This window comes from Carassius auratus, chromosome 36 (genome assembly GCF_003368295.1).
Source record: "Carassius auratus strain Wakin chromosome 36, ASM336829v1, whole genome shotgun sequence".
Taxonomy (NCBI): Eukaryota; Metazoa; Chordata; class Actinopteri; order Cypriniformes; family Cyprinidae; genus Carassius; species Carassius auratus.
The window spans coordinates 15337299-15351789 of NC_039278.1; the positions used below are offsets into that span (position 1 = coordinate 15337299).

The 14491-nt window shown below is 35.5% G+C and overlaps 1 protein-coding gene across 1 annotated transcript in view; it reads right to left on the bottom strand.

Annotated features, from left to right (window-relative positions):
* The window catches only part of LOC113055388 (spectrin beta chain, non-erythrocytic 1), a 90034-nt gene extending 75762 nt beyond the window's left edge, over positions 1-14272 (bottom strand). The window contains exon 1 of the mRNA XM_026221671.1: positions 14132-14272. The gene's annotated coding sequence lies outside the window, so the exon portion shown is untranslated. The remainder of the gene's footprint in view (positions 1-14131) is intronic.
* Between the last annotated feature and the right edge of the window lie 219 nt (positions 14273-14491).

Genomic DNA, 14491 nt, shown 5'->3' on the forward strand with positions numbered 1-14491 from the left:
TTGTTATTCTTACAGTTTATTAGACAGTTAAAGACATGATAAATGAAGGGGGAAGTAGACAAATATGTATTTTAAAAGAAACCATGTTAATTTAATGATTTTACATGAATAATTATTAGATTTATACATATGGCATGAGCAACAGTAACAGTGATGCTCTTCTCATCGAATGCATTCATCATTATAGTAACTATGGTATTTTGGCAGAAACTGAGGTTACCATAGTGATATTTGTATGGGAGCTGCTCTTACTGTAGATGGAGTGCGTGGGACAGAGCTGAGATCTGCTTCACAATGGGTTGCCAAGGTTACACTGACATTACGATACCCACTGATGGACGAGTGGGACGAATCTCTCCTTCTGCTGAAGACCTCAACCCCCGATACAGCCCACGCACACACACACACACACACACACACACACACACTGAGACACACACACAGAGTTACACAGACACAGACACAGGCACAGCCACACACACACACACACACAGAGACACACACACTGAGACACACACACTGAGACACACACACACAGACACACACACAGACACACACACACAGACACTGAGACACAGACACACACACACACACACACACAGAGACACACACAGAGACACACACTGAGACACACACACACAGACACACACACACAGACACACACGCTCACACACTGAGACACAGACACACACACACACACACACAGAGACACACACAGAGACACACACTGAGACACACACTGAGACACACACACACAGACACACACACAGACACACACGCTCACACACTGAGACACACACACACACACACACACACTGAGACACACACACACACACACACACACACACACTGAGACACACACACACACACACTGAGACACACACACTGAGACACACACACACACACACACACACTGAGACACACACTGAGACACAGATACACACACACACAGACACACACACACATACAGACAGACAGACACACACACGCACGCACACGTGCACACAAACACACACACACAGACACAGACAAACAAACACACACACAGAGACACACACACGCGTGCGCTCACACACACACACACACACGCGTGCGCACACACACGCGTGCGCTCACACACACACACACACACACACACAGGACTGGATGATCAGTCTTTCCAAAACATACACTAAATTATTTTTAGAACTGCATATTTTTAGATCTTTAGCCGTCATTGCCATTAAAATTAAATAAAACATATTTTAGGACCTATTCGCATTAAAACTAAAAACATTTCCAAAAAGTACAATAAAGTAATTAAGCAATGAGAGCCTGGATGTCTGCAAGTAAAAAATTAAAAACACCAAAAGTAATTAATTAATTAATGTAAAAATAATAAAAATATTGTAACTTGAAATGAAATAATACTTTCATTTCATTTTTTTATTTATGATTATTTAACTTGCTGTAGTAAAATAACTAAAAGATTTTATAATATTATTCTTTAAATATTTTAAGTTCTAGAATAAAAAATGATAACAACTATAAAATTGCAAAACTAAAACTAAAAACTAATTCAGAAAGCGAGTATAGCAGTGATCATAAACCCTGAGGCTCTGTGTCTTCTGTAGATTCTAAGGTTGCTAGGTAACAGCGATAACAACACTGAACAGAAGCTCCATCTGGTTCTGACTCTGAGCCACAGAACATTCTGGAGCGAGAGGAGACTGAAGCAGAAAACACCAAACATCACCAGAGCGTCTTCATAGAACACCAGAGACACCAGAGACACAAGATACTGAAACATCATTCTCACCTAACACCAAAAACTAATCAAGGTCATAGCAATTACAATTAGTGCACAGAAGCAACATCTATCTATCGGTATATCTATCTATCTATCTATCTATATATCCATCCATCCATCCGTCTCATATCCATCCATCCATCCATCCGTCTCGTATCCATCCATCCATATCTATCCATCCATCCATCCATCCATCCATCCATCTATCCATCAATCCATCCGTCTCCATCCATCCATCTCTATCCATCCATCCATCTATATATCCATCCATCCATCCGTCTCATATCCATCCATCCATCCATCAGTCTCGTATCCATCCATCCATATCTATCCATCCATCCATACATCCATCCATCTATCCATCAATCCATCCGTCTCCATCTATCTATCTATCCATCTATCTCTATCTCTATCTCTATCTATCCATCCATCCATCCATCCATCCATCCGTCTCGTATCCATCCATCCATATCTATCCATCATCCATCCATCCATCCATCTATCTCTATCTCTATCTCTATCTATCCATCCATCTGTCTCTATCCATCCATCTATCTATCCATCCATCCATCCATCTATCTCTATCTCTATCTATCTATCCATCCATCCATCTATCCATTCATCCATCATCCATTCGTCTCTATCCATCCATCCATCCATCCATCCATCCATCGGTCTCTATCTATCCATCCATCCATCCATCCAACTGTCTCTATCCATCCATTCATCCATCCATCTCTATCCATCCATCCATCCATCGGTCTCTATCTATCCATCCATCCATCCATCTGTCTCTATCCATCCATCCATCGGTCTATCCATCCATCTATCTATCCATCCATCCATCCATCCATCCATCCATCTATCTCTATCTCTATCTATCTATCCATCCATCCATCCATTCATCCATCATCCATTCGTCTCTATCTATCCATCCATCCATCCATCCATCCATCCATCCATCCATCCATCGGTCTCTATCTATCATCCATCCATCGGTCTCTATCTATCCATCCATCCATCCATCCAACTGTCTCTATCCATCCATTCATCCATCCATCTCTATCCATCCATCCATCCATCGGTCTCTATCTATCCATCCATCCATCCATCTGTCTCTATCCATCCATCCATCCATCCATCCATCCATCCATCGGTCTCTATCCATCCATCCATCGGTCTCTATCAATCCATCCATCCATCCATCGGTCTATCCATCCATCCATCCATCGATCGGTCTCTATCAATCCATCCATCCATCCATCGGTCTATCCATCCATCCATCTATCCATCCATCCATCCATCCATCGGTCTCTATCAATCCATCTATCCATCCATCCATCCATCCATCCATCCATCGGTCTCTATCAATCCATCCATCCATCCATCCATCGGTCTATCCATCCATCCATCCATCCATCCATCCATCCATCTATCCATTTCTAATCATAATTTTTTTCATCACACACACAAACATATCATTTATTTGTTTATTTATGTTTTTGGGGGTTATTAAAATGTGGGAAATATAATTTAATAATAATTGTTATCTCATGATATATGCACATATTGTAAATTTAGAAACTTTTAAGTTGTCACAGTTTATATTCTAGAACAGCTTTTGTTATAAAGTCGATGAATTATATAACAGTATTTATGTAAATGTATAAAAATGTACAGTATGCGTGCTATTATTTACATTATTTTGTCGGCAGTCAGGCATTATTTCTTCTTTCCACATGCAGACCCTTTCTCCCATCCCTCACTCTTATGAAGAAATGTTCACTGAACTACTAAAACATTAAACCAGTCAACAGATCAAATGTGAGGACGAGTCCAGTTCAGCCGCAGCGTGGCCAGAAGATCTTATTATTCTGTATTGTTTATTTCTCTGTGGAACACATGCCGCTAGCTTAGCTTGATATATAGCTAACAGATGCGAGGCGTCAGTCGAGAGTCCTCGATCCAGGCCGTAGATCAGCTGTGTAACCTTGAATCAGTCCATTTACAGTTCACTCAGTACTCTCACACAAGAGAGAGCAAGTGTCCTTATAAGAGGATAAAGAGAGACTGAACTAATGCAGACTTCTCAAGATGTTTCTCCAGAAGAGCTCAACATCTCAAACTCATCATGAGATCATTGATCTCAACAAGAACTCTAACATTCCTCTCCAAAATCATAAATTTTAACAATAAAATAAAGTCTTTAACAATAAGACAATTATTTCCCACACTTTAACGATTCAAAACACCTCCCTTCTGTAAAGAATGCATGAATGAATGAATAAACGTATGTACAGAATAAATAAATAAAAGTAAAATAAATATAAAAGAAAGAATAAAAAAGAAAGAAATTAAGAAAAAATGAAAAAAAAGAAAGACAAAATTATAATAACAGAAATAAATAGATGGAGAGAGAAAAAAGAAGGAAAGAAATAAAATAAATAATCTAAATAATGATATAAAAAAATAAAAAAATAAAATAATCAAATATATGAAAAAAGAAAGAAAATATCAAATGTAAATAAAAAAATTAAATGAATAACTAATAACTAAAAACTAATCAAATAAATGAAAAAGAATAAATTAAAATTAGAAATAAAAAATCATAAATAATAATAATAATAATAATCAAATTAATAGATGGAGAAAGAAAGAAAAAAGAAGAAAGAAATAAGTCCATTACTAATAAATTATAAGGTTTAATAAATAACGTTTATTAGTTAATTGTTTAATTGACTGATTGAATAAAATCTACAGAAAAGCACAACATCCTTGCCATAAGAAAATTATTTTCCATAATTTGTGTGTGTGTGTGTGTTTCAGTGTCAGATCTCTAGAGAAATCATCAGCTCTTAGTGTCACAGCAGCCGGAGAATCAGCTCCATTATGACATCACTTCCTGAGGCCCATAGACTTCGATCTGAACCAGAGACCAAAGGTTTCCCGTCAAACCTAAAATAGCTCTATGAATCAAACTTCTCCAATCTGAGATTTCACAAAACCCTTCATGTCTAGGTTCTATTTTGTAACAGAATTTAAAAAAGAAAAGAGAAAACTGTAAATATATTTGCAAATTTTATATTTTGCACACACACACACACACGCACACATTTTACTATTATTTTGTTATTATATCATAAAACATTTACACTTTTTTTAGGCCTTTTTAATTCTAAAATTAAAAGAAAGAAATTATATTTTGCATATATTTATATTTTAAACGTATATAAAAAAAGAAATAAAATGATAAGAAAAAAATACAAAATAAAATTCTTTATTTGCATAATTTATTAATTGTATTACAGTTAATAATATATTTTTGATGACATTTAAAAAACAAAAAAAGCAAGAAATGATGCATATTTGGCATAATTTCTGAAATATATATATATATACACACACACACACACACACACACACACAAATTGTACTATTATTTTGTTTTTATATTATAAATTATTTATACTTCTTATTTCATTTATGTATTTTTATACCACAATTACAAGAAATAAATTATATTTTGCATTTATTTATATTCTGCCAAATATTAAAATAAATACAATTATAAAAAAAAAATATATATATATATATATATATTTATTTGCATAATTTTTTAAACAAAATTAAGCAAATTTTTTGCAACATTTTTTATTATTTATAAAAATATTTATGTACTAAATATGTGCATATCTGATTGACCGTCTCTGTTTTACTTTGTTCATCAGGCATTACAAAACCTGAAGGGAAAGACAGAAGAGATTCCTTGTACAACTCCTACAATACATATTAACTAGGGATGCACGATATATCGGCCACCATATCGGTATCGGCCGATAAATGCTCAATTTTCTGTTATTGGTATCGGCCCAATAAGAAAATTTGGCCGATATCCTAAAAGCGATAAATAATGCATTCCTTAAGAAACACTTGACTTGAGACGACTTGTTTGCATTATTTATGCATTTAATTTATTTGTAAAAAAGTATATAAAAATTTGGATATAGATTTATCGGCCAACATATCAGTTATCGGCTTAAAATATCGGTTATCGGTAATGAAATTGAAATTATGCAATATATATATAATTTCTCAAATGTAATTTTTTAATTGTGAATTTAATTTTTCTATTATAAAATCTTTTCATACTTGTTTGTTTGTTTGCTTGCTTGGCAGCAATTATTATTTGGGAGTATTAAAGTCTTGTGATTGAAGGGTTCAATCGGAGCCGTGTTCATGATGTTAACAGACTGATGTAAAGTCCAGCTCTGGAATGCACTGAGATTGGAGTCTCTTCAGGTCTGCACAAGTGCTCGGATCATCATTGGTCCGTGTGAGTGTGGGAATATCCCGGCTCTCATGTTATCAGAGATAAACCAGATACAAGAGACGAGCCACTAATAGACAGACCTACAGGGCTGATGCCCTTCAGGCAGGACGAAGACCTTCACTTTACTTACTAGCCTTTAAAATCAATATCTGATCTCATCCATGACCAAAACACTGACAAAATGAGCTTTTATCTGATCAACAAGTGAAACATGACACCATTTGGGTAGATAATAAGCATTTTCCTCAATTGACACAATACATTTTCTGCAATCTATGGAAAATACAATATAAAACTACAAGGAAAAACACAGGTATTTTAGACCACTGAGGTTTTTCTAATAGGAAATATGTCAACAAAGGAAGCTTTTAACAATCTCCAAATCTTTTAAAAGCAAATCCTGGTTCACACGGCTCTCGTTAATTTAGCTTTTGTAAAACACACACGTATTTCCGACAACTTTAATTCATTTTCCTTTTAATGCAATCAACTATAGAAATGTACAGGACCCTTTAAACCAACAGCATTTAGAGATGCACACGCACAAGCACTTCCTGTTTGAGTCATGCACGGGGACTATGGGAAACTCGTTTCAGATGACCTCATGTTCTCCAGGACTCATGACTTCATTCAGACAGATGTGAAGATAAGTGTCTCGATAGGATGTGAGGAGTTATTCACAAATTCATGGAAGAACATATTCTGCTGTGAAAATACAAGTGAAAGGACGAGCCGCAGAGAGCATGCATTTCTTCTCTGTTTTTGTTAATGATGCTTATAAAAAGGCACGGCTTCACAACAAACGGATTCATTTCTTGTTTTATCGGCCAATAAAAAAAAAAAATTAAAGATCTGAATTCTATTACTCTATTTTACTGATAGTAGAAAAAAATTGCAAATCATAAAATAAGAAAAAAATGGTTCTTTTTTTTAGAATCGATGACTGAAAGGTTCTTTAGGGAACCAAAAACAGTACTTCTAAGGCATCACTATGAAAACTCCCATTTTATGTACTTCATAACTCTATAATAATAATCCCAAAGATGCCAGCATAAAATCTGCAAATTTAAATACAAATTTACTTTCTCTTGTTTTTGATTCCTCAATTATTCAAATTCTAACCAATTCATTCATGAACTCATTCAAAGGTTTCATTTAATCAAAATAACGATTCACTCACAAATCAAAACTTTAAAACCAGTTTTACCAATCTGATCTCATTAGAAATTTATTTTACAAGATTTTTTTTTATTAATTTGTATGATTTGATTTGGTGGAAACACAAGATTCTTAGAGAAAAACTGAGATTGCATAAATTAGTGAAATGTAAAATACGTTACTATATCACAAGTGTGTTTTGGTTTCGCTTTATCCACTAACAATTTTTTGCTAATAAATAGAGTTTGGTATAATAATAAAAAAAAAAAAAAAAATATATATATATATAATGATTTTTTTTTATATATAATAATTTTATATATAATGATTTTTTTTTACATTTGTCCAAAATCCCAACGAATAATTTTATTTTATTTTTTTTAAATGAAAAAGTCATAATTTGTATGACTTAAAATATTAATAAAATCTACAATAAAAAACTATAAATAAAAACGGTAAATATAAAAGGAAATATGTAATATATAAAATTTACTTTTTTCTCTTAATCTAAGCAAATTTTAATCTAAGCAAAGTTTAAGTTTTCCCAAAATCCAAATTATTAATTTTAATGCTCTATAATTTTACTTTGTCAACAAAAAACATGACTTAAAATTAAATTAAAATCTATTATAAAAAACGTTAAATATAAAATGAAATATATAACCAATGTACTTTTTCTCTTCCTCTAAGCAAAAGATTTGACTTCAAATAATTCTTGCTAAATTAACCCAAAATTCTAATTATTAATTTTATTGCTCTAAACTTTTATTTTGCCAACAAAAAACGTATAATAACCTAAAATATAAATAAAATCTACTATAAAAAACTAAAAAGTTTAAGTATATCAAATAACAAATAATATATAATTTTTTTTAAATAAAAATAAACATTTCCACTGGGAAGAAGTAGTTTCAAGAGATTTCTTCTAATGGCTTCTAAAAGCCTTATACTTCTCTAATCATCTCATGATCCTGCAACACATCAGCCGACACACTTCAGACGCAGAGAGCGAAGGAATCAAGTGACCGAGAAGAAAAGAGAAGAGGAAGAGAAAGCAGGAGAAAAGAGGAGACGTCCAGCAATGCAGACCTCACCCAGTCCCTCGGGACTTTTTTCCTCTAATTCAATCTCTGTTTGCTCCGAGCACATCAGCCATCGCCCGAGATCCACACCAACATATACACAACACATGCCTTTTATTTGCTTAACTGATATGATGCAACTGCTTTATTTGATTTGTTAGAGCCTTGCATATCTGGTTCGAGCTAAATCTGAACCCTGGACAGAATATTACAGAAATTAACCAAAATAAAGATATGATCTAAGCCTGTACAGAATGTTCTGACACACGCCTTTGTCAGAGCGTGCAGGGCGTGTGTTCAAAACTACAAAACGCTTCTGAAAATGATGTTTGATCTGCAATAATGCATCGTTCAGCTCGGACTCTGAGACACAACTGGACGGTGCAATTAGTTTAGCTTCCTTTGAGGTCGCAAAGGGGCTCAAAGCAGTTAGTATCAAAGCGACCGGGCAGACGAATGGCTTTCTGTCCATCTGCCTCCACTGGATTAGATGCTCTCAGACCCAAAAATAAGAGCGTAAATTAAATTCCAGGCAGCCCGAGGAGCGGCAGCTGTAGAAACATAAGAGAAGACGTGAGCTGTTTTTAGAAAGAAATGAAAATCCACCCTATCTGTTTTCTAAATGCATCTTATAGATATTTTGACCTTGTGATGTTCAATCAAACTGGATTTCTGGAGTTTAAACTCCGCCCCTTTAAGCTCCCTGATAGACACGCCCACATCTCAACATCCAATCAACAACTGATGCACAGAAGCGAGTCCCCTCCCAATAGTTTTTCTGTTTCAGTAATCTGTGTATGTCAAAATACAGAAAATAAAAGATCTGTCGCTTTTATTATTTCATAATGACTTTAAAAAAGTCAAAACATACACCTGGGAAATAATTAATACATATACTATATCATTTATTAAAATGAACCAACATGGTGAATGCCACAAAGGTTTTAAAGTGATTTATTAATAAGAATGTATCATTAAATTGTCCCTTGTGTTCAATAAGTAAAAAACATCATGCATTATTTTTTCTGTTTTTCTTTTAGCATAAAACAGATACTTTTGCATTTTAAAATTTGGAATTTATTTAGAAAAATAAAAAAAAAATCTATCATTTTAAATGGTGTATGATTTTTACATAGCATTAATGTTTGTTTTGAATCCTTCCTTTAAAACATTAGCTCGGTGATGAATATGAAAAAATATTTTATTAATAAAAAAAAAACATTTAAATTATCTTAGTATTTCCAACTACATTTTTTATTTTTATATATTTTATATATATATTTATATTAATTAAAACATAAAATGTAAACCTTTCGATATTTTTTAAATGGTGTGTTATGATATTTACATTGCATTGAGAAGCCTGATTCATTTACAAACCTGTTCAAAAACAAGATTTACTGATTACCTGAAATGCATTTTACGATGTTCATATGAACAGAAATATTATATAATATAGAATTTTGCTGATACAAAAAGAATGGTGAATTCTGCAAGGATTTTAAAGTGCCTTATGCTCGCATTGTGAAAAAAAAAATTTATTTTACTTTTTGCATTTACCATTTTGAATTTATTTTGCAACAGTTATGGTATTTTTTTTTATTGAAAAGGAAATTAAAAAATTCTAAATTTGCAGCAAATACAAATATATATATATTTTTTTAATCAAATACAAAACGTAAAATATATATTCAATGGTTTCAAAGGCAGAAAATACTGAATTTTTCTTTTAAAAAATAAATAAAAAAATAAATAAATAATATTTGATATATTTTTTCTAGCTTTATCACCCAGTCCCAACACAAACAGTGCTCTCTTTCTAGGGGCCCCCCATAGGGACCATGTGTCCCTCACCTGTTGTCCACCGTCATGACAGCTGGTCCCCCAAACCTGGAGTGCTCCTCCCCTCTTTAACACACCGAGCGCCCCTGACAGTAAACACCGAAGCCCCTCCACCTGTCCTTCTGTAACACAGTCTGTGCTGTGAATGAACCGTTTCCCTTTATAAAAAAGACCATGTGATATTGTGTCACTGCACGCGTCGCTGCTCTTGAGTGGAAGCTCTATTTTGTTGTGAAGTATTGGAGGGAAACTAAGCTGCTGTTATTGGACAGGGGCAACGAAAGCCATTCACATGATGGAAATATCAAGGGAAGAGTCTCTGAATTGTACCTCTTTATGTTTGGCTGCAATGAAGAGAATCAAACAGTGCACAGACATGCAGGAAAGAGATTGGGATTTGATTAATACTATAAGCATGTTTAATTATAAGCTCATACTGACGGTAAACAATCAATCCAACTTCAATGCACGGGAGCCTATATAAACCGGTTTCATGGGATGCAAATCAAGGTTTCATTTCTCAGATAGGCTAGAAACATACATGCAAAAGTTAAAGAAATAGTTCAGGCAGAAATAAAAATTAGCTGAGAATGCACTTACTCTCAAACCATCCAAGATGAAGAGTTTGTTTAGTCAGCACATTTGGATTGGCACATTTGCAGTGAATGGGTGCCGTCAGAATGAGCTGATAAAAATAATCCACAAGTAATCCACACCGCTCCAGTTCATCAGTTAATGTCTCGCAAAGCCAAAAGCTGCATGTTTGTAAGAAACAAATCCATCATTAAGACGATTTTAACTTCAGTGCCTTGCTTCTGGTTAAAATATGAGTCTGTAATCCATAATAACGCTTCCTTCAGTGAAAAAGTCAATCTCCTGTTGTCTTTCACATCAAAAAAACAGTCACATATGTGGCTTGTAAACAGTGTTTGATCTGTGCAGATTTCTCTCCTGATTCACAGAAGCGTTATTATGGATTACGGACTTTAGTTATGGTTTTAAAGTTAAGCATGCTTACAAACACTCAGTCTTTGTTTTTCTTCAGATGTAAACTGATGGACTGGAGTGCTATTGTGAAGTTTTTATCAGCTGTTTGTACTCTCATTCTGACGGCACCCATTCACTGCAGAGCATCCATCGCTGAGACAATGATGCAATGCTACATTTCTCCAAATCTGATGAAGAAACAATCTTGTATGGCCTGAGGATGACAATATATTATGCATATTGTCCTTTTTGAGTGAACTATTTCTTTAACATGCATTGTTGCATAGTTCTAGCAGTAAAAACCTCCAGAAATCAAGTGGATAACTATAAACATGTAAACAATTCTTTTAAATAATAGCTGTTGCTGTGCCATGCTGAGAGAAAACTTATTGCTAATGAAGATGCCTACAATTATGCTCCTTGCTGCAATGCATATTCTTATTGCATTATGAATTATAGTAATTTCACATTTCAGAAAAGCAATGCATTAAACCGAGATCCAAAGCACCTGCATTGGTGTAGAGCTTGTTTAAGGCCAAACTGCAATGCTATAGCTGTAAAGCAAGCTAAGGATGCCTGCTTGAGCACATAGGTCTGCATAAAGCTGATGCATCAAGAAGAAGAAAAAAAACTAATGCAGAGTGCATTTTCTGTGCCAGGCTCTTAAAGGCCAATACATTTGGAAGACCTGCCAAGAGCTCAACCAGAACCAATGCTTTTACTAAAGAAACCGACTCAATCATATGCCAAATCCTGATTGAAATATAAAAGGGAAGGGGTAAACATTAATTAGAGAAGAAATGAAAAAGTAATTCAACTTCCAGAAAGCAAAAAGCAACATGGTGTTGACTGAATCATCAAATTAAATTCCATTTCCCACCAATGTGAAGAATGTTTCATGAGAAATAGTTCCACGTTAGATCTCATTCTCATTATATGCATGCAAAGACAAAAGCTTATTTAAAGATACAGCATGCTCTTTTTATAAGGAGTCAAACCTTACCTGAATAATGCATATGGCGATACGCTAATGGATTTTTATTGGCACTGATGGTTCCACGAAGAACCATTAACACCAATGGAACTATAAAATGTACTTTACAGTTTCAAAATGGCTCTTTTAAGAACTTTTTACTGGAAGGTTCTTTGGGGAATCAAAACTGGTTCTTCTATGGCTTCACTGCAAAAAAACAAACCTTTTGAAACCTTTATTTTTAAAAGTGTATGTGCATAAAAAACCTCCTCATGATTCAATATCCAGGCGCAGACGTCACCCAGAGACTAAATGTGGTCATGATGTATAGTAGGTGTGGCTCTAGTGTAAAAACAAATGGAATATGTGAGCAGCGCCACTCCAGGGTGTCCAACAAAACCATCTGGAGCTGCTTTAAATTCCGGTGAATTAGCAAGTTTCAGGTCTTCTTTAGCACCTCCAAATCCCCTCACGCCTCCCACCATTAAACCAATGAAATATCCTGCTGTCAGAGCACACAATGCACTCCTCGCCGTCTCTGGTGAACGTTGCTGGGAGAGACTAGATCTCTATGGGGACTGTTTTGCTTTCGCAGGCCATTCGGGCTGTGTTTGCAATGGCGTACTATCATACTAATTCATAAGCACAACAGTATTAAAAAAAATGAACATTGCTGAATCGTTGACACATTGCATCAGATAAACACATATATGCAAATAGCATGGACAAGTCTGAACTCATCAAAATCGAATGCACTATCCGAACTACCCCATTTTAACTTTTTATTGACACAGCATTTATGCAAAGAATAAATGACAAACTGGAATACAGTGCACAATAGCCATTTTAATATCTGCAATGACAATTGGATGCCACTTGTTGAGTCATGCAATGCAACGAGGTCATGCAAAACGCATCTGAAAGATGTATCTTCGTGTATAATATTAAAGAACAGGTTGCACAGTACGCTGGTGTATGTTATGCGTCATGCGCGTGGCTCTATGACATCAGAAACACTCTCGGTGCATTACATGCGTGCCATTATGACATCATGTCCGACTGTTTTGCTGCGCTAGTCTCATGTTTCCATTAAGCGCTAATGTGGCATCTGCGTAAATGTGCGTTATTTATTTAGTGCGATGTTTGCTCTCTTGCCCAGATTTGGAATAAGCACGCAAAGGCCGCATGAGCGCTGCAACATGACAAACAAACACACACACACACACACTCTCTCTCTGTGTCCCCATTACACAACCTCTGAAGATATTACCACAATTTAAATCCACAACTGCAGGAAACGTCACGAATGGCCTTTGATTATCGTTCGCAAACAGACGCGACGCGACGCCCGAAGTGTGAAAACACAACGATTGAAGGATGTTAGTAGCCCGCTGCGGGTCTGTCGCGAGACATTAACTTGTGAAATGGTCATTTCTCTTTAAAATACCGCAGTGAGATGATGGGCACCGGATCAACGTCCATTTCAGGTCACTGAGAGTAACGCGCCAGATTTATATCATTAGATTACGAGTTACCAACTGGTAAATCACATCCATAGCACAGAATACGATTAATTATTATAGTAACGTCTGGTTATGCAAATGCATGTCTGCGCTTTGAATAAGGCAAAACTCCAGTCTCAGGATCTGACCACGCCTGTTTGCATCCATATTCTACTGTACCGTTATCCCATATGATTCCTACTTGATTGTAACTATATAACATTCAATATATAAAATAACAATGCTTATTTAAATGCATAAGGGCCTCCAAATCTGGTTCAGCATTGGATACACCTGGATTTATGTCATTGACGCAAACTCCTCTCATTTGGACTACATCACCACCCACGTATTTATGGGAAAATCACTGTTATTATTGCGGCAAACGCGGTCTACGCGAGCGGGTTTCATCCTGTGTGTTTTCAATAAAACATCCGAGGGTAAAATAAAGGGTTTGTTTGTACTTACCGATGAACGAATACGTGATAAACTTCACCGCGTTCGGAGTCCGCAGCGCGCAGAGAGCGAGAGAGAGGCTGGACACACTGCGCTGGGAGTGACCGATGCGCACTGCCTCCCTCCCCGTCAGCTGCTGCACCGAGACGCGGGGCGGGGAATCTGCGCGCTCTACTACAGCGAGACAGCGCGGCCTTCGTCATAGTAGTGGGGAGAAGTTTGATTCATTTTAGCGAATCGATTCGCTTGTTCGAACCAAGCGATTCACTTTATCGTTTCTTGCGTTCAGATGTGAAGTGTAGCGGGATTCTTGTATAGAGTCAATTTAACGCCGTATATATAGGCAAAAAATTTACGTTTTGCAAACGAAAA